The sequence below is a fragment of the Serinus canaria genome, chromosome 2, assembly GCF_022539315.1.
Source record: "Serinus canaria isolate serCan28SL12 chromosome 2, serCan2020, whole genome shotgun sequence".
Lineage (NCBI taxonomy): Eukaryota > Metazoa > Chordata > Aves > Passeriformes > Fringillidae > Serinus > Serinus canaria.
In genome coordinates, this window is record NC_066315.1 from 53,338,162 (window position 1) to 53,351,705 (window position 13,544).

Genomic DNA, 13,544 nt, shown 5'->3' on the forward strand with positions numbered 1-13,544 from the left:
CTAACTAGCAAGGTCACAGAGTCAACCTTCTGAGGACTAGCACACAGCTGCCCTTCCCACTACACTACATGGGAGCTACACCATGATGCAATGTATGTGGCTTGTGGAATGAGTGTGAGCACCCATCAGGAATCTCCATAGCCCTAGCTGTGACAGGTTCAATGGTTCTTTCAGCATCTGTGATCATTCTTATTACAGTATAACAGGGCTCATTTATTTTCATGCACAAGGGCTCCACATATGTGCAAGCAACAGCTCCATCCATGCTTTGCTCCATGGAGACAGGATGATGAGTATATGACTTCAGCACCCATGCTAAGGTGCTTTTTAAATTCTGGGAAACCATTGTAGCAGCTGGCATTAATCTAATTTTATTTCTGATTGTAGAGATCCAGCTGAAATTAACTGAGAGAAGCAGGAGCTTCGGGAATGGACCCTGAGGTGATACATAATGGAGAGCAGGGCTGTGCACTGCTTTATTTAAAAGCAGTATGTGGACAAACAAGGTACAGCAATTTCTCAGCTAGTGTCAAGCAGGGCAGCACATCAGTGGAGATGGAGTAGTTTATACCTGCTGCAAATCAGGGGTCATACTTTTATTGAACATAAATACAGTCTTTTCATACTGTCATACAAAGCTTTTGCTTTTCTCTGGTCATCTCTTCAGGCCCCACACTATCTATGGTGTATCGTTTGTGCTCTGCAGCAAACCTTTTTTCCTTGATCACTGCCATAGACCTATAGTAGCCTATAAGAAAGGATTTCCTAATTCCCTCTTCACCTCCCTTTATCTGCACTTCCTAGTTTCTTTTTACCTCCACCATTGTATAAGAATATATTCTGCTACTATATTATTTAAAGCTGTTTAGGTCTAATAAGCTATGGATGGTTGCTGCTTGTAAAAAACCATGATATTATGAAATAAAATCTGCAGGGTTAGGTTTTGCATTTTAATTGCAAAGGACTTGCAGGCTTTGGATCAAGTTCAGTCCTGTGTTCAGTAATGCAATGTAAGAGTCAACTAGTCTGTGTGAGATGTTATTATATTGTTATCAGTAGCAACAAATTTCTCTGGCTGCTGTAAATAAGTGATCTCTATTATTGTATAATTTTGCTATTTAAGATCGCAGAGATTCCTGTGAATCTGAGAAGAATCTATCGCTTTGCTATTCAACCACAAAAGAAACGTTTCTCTAATATAGTTGTCTTCTTATTTTCTTTTCTTGTCTTTTGTTTTTTAGCAGAAAAAAGAGTGTCATGAAGTCTGCTGCACTTCTGTTCTGATGACTGCCTGCTAATAAATGATAAGCCTGAACAGCAGTTCTTGCACTTCAGCTTGTTTTTGAAGAATGGATTTTGTTACAATCAAACATTTATGTTCCTTATCCCCTTATTGACAGTGGTTTTTGATTTGCACATCCTGAGCAATACAACTGATGCTGAAATTATGCAAAGATGTCTGTAAATGTTCTTAGAGGTCCTTACCATCCATGGTGAAAATGGAGAGAGCTCGCTGATATTAAAATGTACCCTTTATAATCATTTGTCTAATGTTCAATTCTAAAAGGAGTTATTTCCAAACTTGACAAGGTTTGTAAGTCTGGGGAAAGTTGAGTTAGTACAAAACAAATGTAATCCTGTGGCTGGCCAGTATCAATAAAAAGGAGCGATAAAACGAGTATTGGACAAGAGGGTTCCTTTTGCCTAAGGAAGCTGTTGCAAGCTGGACACCTTATTTCTTCTGATGTTCTTTGAATGACTCAATGTCAGTGGCTTATAAAGCAGCCCTAGTCACTATCTTGAGCTTAGGATAGGTGAAAGACTCAGGCCTAGGATTCACCAGAAATTATGGATAAGTTGCTGTGATGCACTGAGTGATCTCAGTCCTGTTTCTTCAGGGTTGGTTCATAGAGGCTTGTGATCTTTGGAGTGTATTCACAAGCCCATAGCTTTGGGTACCATCTTCAGTGGCTTTTGCTGAATCAGGACAGAGTGGGGAACAAGCACCTTCAGGCAAAGCAGCTTTACAGCTTTTGCAGGATAAGAACAAACTACAACAGTGTAAGAAGGAAGAGGAGAAACAATGGAAAACAGGGGAATGTGAGAAAAACTAGACAAAAAACCATCGAGGACTGTACTGCTCCTACCTAGTGAAAATCTTACTGACTGTAAATGAGGTACATAGCTTATCTCTGCCCTGACACTGAAAGCACAAATACAACGAGTAGTGCTCAAGATAGTACAGCCTTGATAATGATAGCAGTGAAATGGCAAGAGAGTCTCTAACACAGGATGTGCCATCCACTGCCTGTCACTGCAGGTAGTCACCAGCCTTCAAAATCAACAATACAGCACCAGCCTAGAGGACAAACAAATTTCTCACCCATCTTTCAGCTGCAAGAGCTCAGGGCTGTTCCTGATATGTTTGCTTGACCAGGTTTTGGAAAACACCGCAAGAAGGGTTTCCTCCACAGGCAGACATCTCTGCTGTTGTTCCCTTGATCAAATTATTTCCTGTGTCAAACTTGAAAGTCCTCTGTTGCAGTTTCAGACCACATGTTTACACTGTTATTCATGCCTCTGTTGCCTTGCTAGGGAATCAAAACTAGCACAAGTACAGCTGCCCTCAGCACAGTGTTGGATCATGTGCACATGCGGATCATGGCGCAAGGTGTGTGGAATGGGCTCCATGTGTGAACAACACTCTTCCCTTTCCCCCTGCTTCCTGCCCCCCTCCCCCTTTTAGGTATAGCAGATCCCTTTTTTATCCATGTGGAAACAGCATGGGGAGCTGGTGTGTTTTTACCAAAGAGCAGTGGTGACCAAGGGAGCCATGGGCCCTTATTCCCATTGCCTAATGCAATCTTGCTCACACTATATAGGATGGAGTCTTGGGTACAAGGCTGTGCAGCACATCCATTCCAGCTCCTTCCAGTCAGTACAGGGCTTCATCTGCCCCTGTGAGGTGTACATTAGCACCATTAGCATTGCTCTTCCCATAATTTCTACATTTTGAGGCTAGGAGGAAGGAGAGACAGAAAGAGGAGCAACTTTTTCCATTAGTCACTGAAATGGTCTGTGTTGGCCAAAAGCCTGTGCCTGGATAATCATATCTTTTAAATTCATCTTGACCATCAAGCTCTGATTTGCATCTTTAAAAAAAACCATGTTGTTTCAGAAAGCATGAGGAAAAATGTCAAATTTCCAAAAATGTAGGTGACTAGGATCTTACAAAAGAAACCAACAGGATCTTACAAAAACCAACCAACCTGTATCAAGGCTGTAACAATGGTAAAACCCATTTAGCTATGTAAGTAACAAAGAGCAAAGAAAGAGGTGTGAGGTTTTGTTTTATTAAGGGAAGGATAAGGTTAAAACCCATTAAGGATACTAATGGTAATCTAAATCTAGTGAAAAGCAAAATTAGTATTTTTGCTCAGTATTTAGTGGCAGAGAGATTACACAATGTGGCTGTGAAGCAGGGTAATGGGACTAAGTGAAGGAGAACAAATTACCACATTCTGGGTTTGGGTGAAAATTAAACTTAGATTATTTATTACTCAGTTTAACTGAGATTATAAAAGTTGGCAAATGAAAATGTAATTTCCCTAGCAATGTTTATCCATACAGTGAGCAAATTAGCAAGTACTATGTGGTTGGGGAACAGCACAAATAGGACCTGTTTAACCAACAGAGGAATCATGAAGCCATCCATTACCAACCATTAACTGACTTTGGCAGGATGCAAAGATTCAGTACAGACACTGAAGAAAAGATTAATAGGAAAGATGGAGATAAATGGAAAAAATATTATGTGGGTTTGTAATATATCATTCAGAGTGGAGAAACTCACTACTGTTCTTTGGCAAGAAAAGCAATTCGGTCGCTGTCACTCTTTGTACAGTTGCAGTAACATAACTGGTAATTTCCCACGTAGCCCAGTAGCAGGTTAATACAATTATCTTACAGTAAGTGAGGATCCTGAAGAAAGGGGGGCAACAATGTGCTATTGTCAAAGGGAATGGGGCTAGAGGAAAGATAGTAGGGTTGATAGTAAGGTAATAAAGGAGTGGATTTGGGAGTACTTTTAACAGATGTTTGTATTAACAATGTCTGTACAGCAAATAAGGAAAAAACCCAGTGAATTTTGAAGAGGATAATAAGAACGCTGTAGTATAAGACCTCAGTGAAATGGGCAGCTGTGAATGAAGGGTTGGTAGCTTTAATAGGGGTAACAGTGTATTGACCAGAGTCCAAGGTCACAGCAATCTGCCTGCAGGGGAGCTGGTCAGTTGTAGTCCAAAAAAAATCCATTAAAATTGGAGCAGATGCAGAAAATGGGAATTGAGAATCTTTTTAATGAGGAAAGCTGAGAGCATTTTGGCTTGTTTAGCAGAATGAAGGCTGGAATGGTATATAGATGCTGTTCATAAAAAAGAGAGTAATATAAATACAAAGCTGTATCTATGCTAGGGAGATGAGAAATGATTAAGGAACATACTTGCAATGGAAAAAATTATTATATGTTGCCCATTATGAAAATCAAGCTAAAAAACAAAACAAACAAAAAAAGGAGTGATTAACTATCAGAAGAGGAAGATTTTGGAGCAACCTATCTGTGAGGTATTTTGGAAATACTTCAATAAACTTCTTGGGTGAAAAGTGCTCTAATGTGCAAGTTGTGAGCCAGTAAACCAAGATTCTCATATTTCTGTGACTCAGGAAGTACAGTAGTTTCAAGGGACACAAAAGACCTTCTCTTTATTCTTCAACAGTAACACCTTCTAGGAGTCAGTGAATATGCAAATGAAGTTGTTTTTCTCTTCATAAATTCCTGATGAGGGAGGGATATTGGCAAGTGAAATGGTTGTAATATTCACTAAGCTTCAGTGTGAGATTTCCCAAAGCAGGCTTTAAAGTCTAATTGACATTAACAGTTCTGCTCATGTTGTGTTTATGTGAGGATGGAGATTAGGCATCTAAACCTGCTTCAAATTCTGCCAAGGGAATGACAAGCCAAATTACTGGTCTGACAGATAAGAGAAAGTTAGAAAAGGATGTATCTAGGCAGTCTTGCATTTTATGGCTTGAAGGGAGATTTTTGTCTGAAGTGAACTCCCCATTCAGACAGTTTCCTGACATGCGTGTTTTTTCCTCAGTTCTCTCCTGATGTTTAACTGCACAAATATTTCCATCATCTAGTACTGTGCTTCCAGGTCTAACAATAATGAGAAGACAGCTAAATATGAAAGTAGGGCCCTCCTGGAAGCCATTTAATATCTATCAGTCTGACATAAAAGAGGCTACTTATAGTGCTGTATTTAGATTTTTTCCTTACCTGAGTAGATAAGGAACTTATGTGAGATAATGTCCTAGGTTGACTATATGATGCTTTTATCCCCAATCGTCTTGTTCCGTGTATGCTGAATAGTAAGTTTTGCACCTTTAAGACTTGCTCCAAGGATTGAGGGGGGGAGAGGAGGTGCACAGTTTGTTTTCAGACACTGAACTCACTCCTACGCATTCCTGCTCCTGGACTGCGTTGTCTGCAGATGAACAGACAGTGGGACAGGGCTCTCTTTTTTTTTGCTTTTAGTTTAGCTAGCTGAGGGAAAGAAATTCCCTGGACTGTGCTTTTTTCCTTTTTTTCCCTTTCTTTGGACCTGTTCACACCTGCTCTGGACTGAACAACCATAAGAGCACCAGCAGCTTGCATCGGTGGCCACCGGGCCGGGCCTGGGCCACGGCATTTCCAGCACAGGAGGGACTGATAAGGGACTGAGTGAGCTGAACTGGAATCTGGGGAGGGGACCTTCTGGGTTTGTCATCTCTTTTGGAGCAGCAAGGGGTTTTATTGTTTAATATTGTTTAGGTTTTCTTGTTTAATAAACAGGTTTTTTTCCACTTTTCTCCAAGGAGGTATTTTCTCCCGGACCGGTTGGGGGAGGGGCAATAGAATTTGATTTCCTAGAGGAGCCCTTTGGGGGTTCTCTCCCAAATTTGCCCTGAACCAGGACAAATGTTCTCCCCTTTTTTCCTCTGATATTCTAGCTTTGAAGAGCATTTTGGGTCACAAAATAAAGGAATGACTTGGTTGTTGTTTAGTCCCTCCATCACTGTCACACTGCATGCAGTTCACCATAAGGCTGAGTATCCCTCTGCAGTTATGAAGATAATAAGTTGCCGAATACAGAAGTTTGTGTGCTTGAACAATGAGAGAAGTTACTGCTATCACCATAGAAAATCTAAATGCTGAGGTAACTGCACTGACTTACTTAAGTAGTTAAATAAATTAACTGCTTTGGACTTACTTAAGTAGTTAAATAAATTAACCTTACTTCTCCATATATGTGTTGCAACTCAGTTGCCATATCACATCAGAATTAAGCAAATAACCTTTGCCCGGTTCTGGAGTAATGTTGGGCCTTCTCAAGTAGTACAAGTATTGTTCCATCCAGGCTCAAGCAGGTCATGCTTTTCACATCTATTTTTTTTGACCATAAACTACCATAAACTACTTTTCTGCCCAAAGGCTCCTTAACACACTGGACCAACTTCTGTTCAAGTTATAGATTCCAGGGGGGAGGAAATGATTAAAGAAACTATTGATCCATTATTGACCATTTTAAGAAAAGGACAGCACAAGAGAAGCAAAATAGAGATAATGAGCTTCAGTAAAGCAAATGTTGGTAAAATTTGTGAGAGCACTCTTTTGGAGTGATAATTTGATGACAAAGTAGTGCAGGAGAGATAGCAATTACTGAAAGAAGCTGTATTTAACACATAACAGCAAATTATTGTGCTGCAAAGGAGAAAGGAATCAGCATAAGAAGGAATAGATGGAGCAGAAGCTCTTTAAAGTCTTGCATGTTTAAAAGGGATTTATTTACAAATTAGGAGCAAAGACATCTGGCTGAAGCTGGGTAGAAACAAAATAGACCCAAAGTTCATGGTTGAGCCTAGATGGATAAACTACACAATGACTTACTACCATTGAAGGTGATAACAAATTAATGTGAAAAGATTGTATGAACACTAAAAGAGCAGAAAAAAGCAAAGTAAAATTCTGGCCTATTCCTTAATAGGCAAGGAATACAAATAATAGGCCATGATGAGACAGCCAAGATATTTAATGACATCTTTCCTTCAGGCATGACATAAATTGTTAGCAAATGCCTAAAGCATTTAGGTTGTTTACAAGAGCACAGAGTAGGGAAAGAAGAGGTTAGAAAATATTTAATGTGTTACATATATTAAAGTTAGAGTAGCCTGATAAAACTGGCCCTGGAATATCTAAGAAACTGAAGCAATATCTGAACCAGTAACATCTATTGGTAACAAAAGAAGAGAAGATTCTCTGGGAACTAGAAGAAAACCCACAGAACCTATTCTTCAAAAGACGAAAAGCAAGATTCAGGGAGAGAACAAGTCTATCTGTGTTATCCTGAAAGATACATGTGATCTGTACATAGAGAACAATAAGCTAATAAAAACAGACAGAGTAGATTTGTCAAGAATAAATCATGTCAAATTAATGGTTTACTTCTCTGATAGAACAACTGTTCTCATGGATAAGGGAGAAGCTGTAGACATGTCTTGACTCTGCTGAGGCTTTTGGCGTGGTCCCATCTAACATATTCTAAAGGAAACAAGAGAAACATATACCTACCCAGGGTCACAGTACAGTGAGCACACACTCTCATACTTTGGGGTTAAACTGGGAAGGCATTACATGCAGGGGTCTGTAGAAATCATCTCAGCATTTTCATCAACAACATGAATCATGAAACACACAAGTGTCCATAGAACATGAAGCCAGGAGGGATTACGAGCTCTTTGAGACATAGGATCAAAATTCAGAGCCAGACTGAGAAACAGCATAAAAGGCCAAAAATCAGCAACAGAAAATTCAGTATTTGAATACAAACATTTAGCCTTGGGAAAGGGAAATTAAAATACAAATGATAAATTAGAGAATGAAGGTCCATGGTTGCTCTTCTGGAGATGTCTAATGGTGCCATAATAGGATACTGTTACAAAACTAGGCAAATCTCATGCTGTGAGGCGCTGACAGAAGTGTTGTGGGTAACATATGCAAGGTAATTATCCTTTCCTGCTTGACCCTGGGATGCTGACACTGGCATGGAGCAGTTTTGGACACTACACTTTCTCAAGTGTTGCCAAACTGGGAGGAGTCCAGAAAAGGGAAATTAAAAAGGTAGGAGGCAGAGAAATCATGGACAGAAAACAGGAGCCAAAGTCGTGACTTTTGAGAAAAGATTGAAGGAAATTGCTTTGTTTGGTATAAAAAGAGAAGACTAGAAATAAGGTGTAATAATAATCCTGTATTCAAGACCTGTTAAAGAGAAAGATGGTAATTTGTTCTCAAAGAGATCCTTGCAAAACAGACCATGATGAACTCAATGAATTTTCATCACAGATATTTTATGGTGCGGTATTAGGAATTTATCTGTGGTGCCATGCCTAAATATGCTACACAGGAAAGTGTTTATAGAAGGATTTTAAAATCAGGCTGGACAAATAATTATACATGGTCTAGGTATAATAGCCCAAATCTTCAGAGAGGAAAAAGGGCTGTTAGATCCCAGGATGTCGTTACCAGGCTTACATTGCCATTATTCTACTAAATTAAGGCCAGGAACACAGCAGGATTTGACTTTATTATCTTTGCAGAAAATTTTCAGTTTCATACTTCAAATATACAAGGCTATTTTAAGGCATCTTTTGTTTTCTATGGATGTTAGACAACCACAAATAAGAAAGGAATGTGATTTAATTTTTTTTAAACTCTATAATTTTGGGCCAGTTAAGAAATAATGATAATGTGGAGAACAAGATGTAATTAAGGAAATATGGGAGGCCTGTAAAGAATTAATCTGGTGTGTTTAATGAAATCCCAATAATTTCAGCAGTCTGGTTGAGCTGGTAGCCTTGTTGGCAGAAATCGGCTAATTATACCTACTTGAAAGTCCATTCTTAGGATTATTGTGGAAAAGAAAATGGAACATAATACAGAGTACAATCTTAATGTGAAAATCCAAGCATACAAGAAATGGAAAGTCAAGGAAAGGTGTAGGAAATCCTGAAGACCTTAAAATCAGAAGCAATAGCTGAGAAATAAGTATATGTTTAAGTAAAAAATCTTCTCTGTCATAGAATCACAGACTATCCTGACCTGGAAGGGACCCACAAGGATCATTAAATCCAGCTCCTGTCTCTGCACAGGACAATATCAAAAATCACACCATGTGCCTGAGAGTGTTGTCCACACATTTCTTGAACTGTGTCAAGTTTGGTGCTGTGACCACTTCCCTGAAGAGCCTGTAACCTGGGCAGAGACTGTAAAGGTTTTCATTTACACCCTTGTGCTCTGCAATCATAGTCTAGAGGGTGGGCACTGGAGGGCTGTGACCCCAACCCTCTTGGGAAGCCTTCACTTCAGGGTTGCTCCATCTGAAAGATCTCTCCCAGATAAAGTGGCTGTGTGTTAAGACTATACCAGTGCTGCTTAATGAGGTCTCTTAATGCAGCAGCAGCCAAGGGCATTGCTTGCTAGCTGCTGTAGTTTATGCATTTATCAGAACAGCTTTGGGGTTTTGAATGCCAGTGGTGGGACCCCAGATGTGAAACGCAGTACAGGAGTTACTTATGAACTGTGAAATGTAGCACCCTTCTTCCTCAGCTGCTGGATCCATGTACACCGTGCAGTGGCTCTGAATACTGCTGACAGCCTTGGAGGAAGGAGGCTTCACTGATAGCAAACTGTTGAGGCAAGGCTTTGGCTGGTGTCACCAACACAGCCTCTTCCAGACAACCTAAGGGTGCCATAAGTGCAGTGTAGACGACAAGTGTCTCTGCAAACACAGCATCCCTCCTGGGACCTCATCTCCCACACACTGCAACCTCACCCAGTCAGCATTGATCCTCAGAGATGAGCCAATGGAGCTACAAAAAGGACAGAGCTCCTCTTACCCTGCCTGGGGACAGGAGGAGCAGCCAGGAGCCTTACAGTGTAGTGTCTGGCCTTCCTTCCTCCGAACACTTTTCCCAACCGCAATATTTGCATCTGTTTGAAGCCTTGTTTGGTGGCAGCACTCCTCTAAGGACAGGGATCTTGGGATCTCTGGATCTAACATAAATCCTGGGGCTGAATCTGTGCTTCATGCCTCCTTTCACACGGGGAGAGCAGGTGGACTACCTGAGCTGAAGAGGTGGGTATAGCATGCAAATGAAGCTACCCCATGGTCTGGGGCAGAAAGTTTTCCCTTTCCTACTGAGTGATCAGCATACTTTACCCACTGCACCCTGAACCTTGATGCCTGGCAGCCAGAGATCCATTACAATGAGGTTTCCACTCTTCAGCAGAAAGCCTGGCATCTGCTGCGTTATGTTGTTTAGAAAAGAGTAGGAGGGAAGGAAGAAGCTGTTCTGAGGGATGCATGTTTTCTGAGGAAGCTTGTGAAGCAAAGGGAATTGAGTTTGAATGAGTTTTAGCTTTATTCCACATAAATCTCCTGACCATTAATCTGGAGTCATTATCCTTAAACACCAGTGACTGCAAATGCCCTTCTTAGCCTTCTGAGCAGAGGCAGGGAAATACAGGTTGACATGCCCTTGAGGGAGCAGCAATAGACAGTGGGAAGAGTTTGGGAAGGGAGGTAACAGGCCTTAGCAGATGGGATTTGTTAAATCTTTGTTCATAAGCAGACTTCTGCTCTTACTGAGAAAGGAAAAATCTTGATATTTCTGCATGTAGCTAAAGCAAGCAGAATGTCTGAAATATCTGATGTGTGTCTAGTCTGGTTTACAGGGACTCAGCAGTCCCATGTGTTGTATGCTTGGGGATGAAATAGAGCTAGACCCTAAGGCACAGTGACCTATAAGTCTTAAATGTGTCCACTTGATTTTTGAAAAGAGAGAGGAGCAGCCATAAGGTCAGCATCTTTGCCTTATAAAGCCTGAGGTTTTGAAGAGTTATTCAAGGCAATAATTTATCTTGTACCTATGAGGAGTTAAACAGAAGGGGTTTTTTTGCTTAGAGGAAATAACAGCAAAACTTTGCTCCTGTCAAGAAAGAAGACATGGTATCTTAATTAGGTAAAGAACATAGTTAGCTCTTCTGCTAATGATGCCTCAGATGATCTCCCTGACCATCAACAATAAAATAGACAAAGCCTTAACATATATATAGGACATATTATTTCTCTACAAAGGGAAGGATTTATGCACAGTGCTTACTTTAAACTTTGGATATTCTTCTTACTGATTGCAAACAAATCCTCCCCCATTAATGAGTAAGACTAAAATTTAAGATAAAGTCTTTTAGTCTGTAATTTCAAGCACCTCAACAGAGAAAATTTAATATGTAATGATGTGATTTTTGTTTTCTGTATCTGTGATGCTCATTATTACATTTCCAAACAATGAAGTTGCCTTTGCTACAGTCAGTTAAACTCAGATTTTCTTGAAGATAGGTGGAGATTTGGCTAACACTGAGCAGAGCATTTTCTGTACAACATGATCTGCTTATCTTCCTCATATCAGGAGTTACTGAGGCTACATCTATTCTAAGACTGTGCTGAAACAGTGCAAGCATCTCTAGTTGTCTCACAGTAAATTGAGCATGTTTTGTAACAGGAGTGCTACAGAGAAAGGAGGAAAGACTTCTTACAAGAGAACACTGATAATTTGCAAGTACTGAAAAACTCAACAGGGTATGGGAACATGATTTCACCCCCACCCCAGCTCAATCACCATCAGGGATTAAAACTTGCTTATAACATGTAGAATCTTTTATCTGGGATTTAATTAAGCAATTCTCTCAATGAAAGGCAAAGCAGGTTAAAATTTGGTTTGCTTTCCTAAATGTACAGCATTTTTGTAGCTCAAACAACTAAGATTCAAAAACCAGTATTTTCATCTTGAAGTGAGCTCAAAAGATTCCTAATAAATGTCATGTAATTCTTAATAAATGTAAATTCTTAATAAATATATAAGATATTCTTAATAAAAAAAAGAAACACCTTTAAAAAATGGCTACTTTCTTGATTTTACGAACAGTGAAACTATTGTGAAAAATAATTGGGAAGACTCAGTTTTAATATATTTTGATGTAGTAAGAATTTCCTGCACTGCTCCTTTCACTGCCCATAAGTTTACCAAATCATCTCTAGCATTCAGATTTCTATGTTTAAAATAGACTGCCGAGTATCTGTCTTTATAAGCAATGCAAACCAAAGAGCATCACACAGCAATTTCTGCAGCTAGCAAATAACTTAACTTTGAATTGTATCTTGTTTCAAAAAGACATCTTGGCTTTTCTCATTGTTACAAATTCTATTCAATTGCCTCCATCCATACCAGCAGGCATTTTGAATTTTATTAGTGCTTCAGCATTCCAACAAAGTATCTTTAATTGAAAAGCATGTATGTGACTCCTCTTCTACATAAAAGATGCATTAACTTTATGATAGTTAAGAAGTTCATTTTACACACAGTATTGTGACAAAATCAATTAACTCCACACCTGGTAGCAACATCAAGAAAGAGTTAAATGGGCATGCAGAGATCCTTATGATGCTTCCATCTTATCCAGGGTGAAACTGAAGGGTGTTGATGTAACAAGAAAAGCATCTTGTTTAGCTCTGGTCTGGCCTCTCATTAGACAAATTGATTAAAAAAAAAAAAAAGAGTATGCTTCTGACAATTTCAGAATTTGCAGTATTAGGTAAAATATGGCATATTTATCTAGAAAGTTTATTCGTCAATAGATCTGCCTTCTAGCAGAAGAATTTGACCTTAGTTGTGTTTCCATCAAAGATATCACATTGCTTTTGAAGGAACCATTATTAACAATACCAAACAGCTAGTGATGGTGACTGTGAAGAGCTCACTAATTGCTAAAGCTGGTTACAATCTAGACCATGTCTAGATTTTACTTTGTGTTCAGTGGAAATTCATTCCTGTGTTATTTTGGCTCTACTAATAACATGATATTTTCTGCCTGCTGCCTCCTGTTTGTCAGTGTTGTGGGTTTTTTATTCTTGGTATCTGAGTTGAGTTTGCATTGCTTAAATGACCTCTCTTTGTTCTTTTTTCTCTCCCTTAAAAAATAAATACTTCACTCTCTTCCAGTTGATCAAGGCTTAGAAACCCACTGCCTCAGGTGTTTTCAGTCTCTTTTGAGTTTAACATTGTTTGTCAGGATTCTTGCCAGGTGCCTCAGGATGCAAAAGAATCACAGACGTATCATCTGGGAAAAGATTTTGTGTTCAAGCCGAGACTGAATTGACTTACTGGCTGTATAAGGTACTAGGGAATACACATTCACTACATCTGTCTTCAAGCCAGGACTTCAATTAAGCACAAGAGAAGCAAAACTTAAGATTTACATTTTAACAGAATTGTCAGGTATGTTCTGTTTGCCAATGCTTTTTATTTCTTTTTCATATGCTCAGTATTTAAGTGTATGTTTCGATGTTTTCTGATGCCTAATGTTTTCTAACAAATTGAATGGCAGTGCC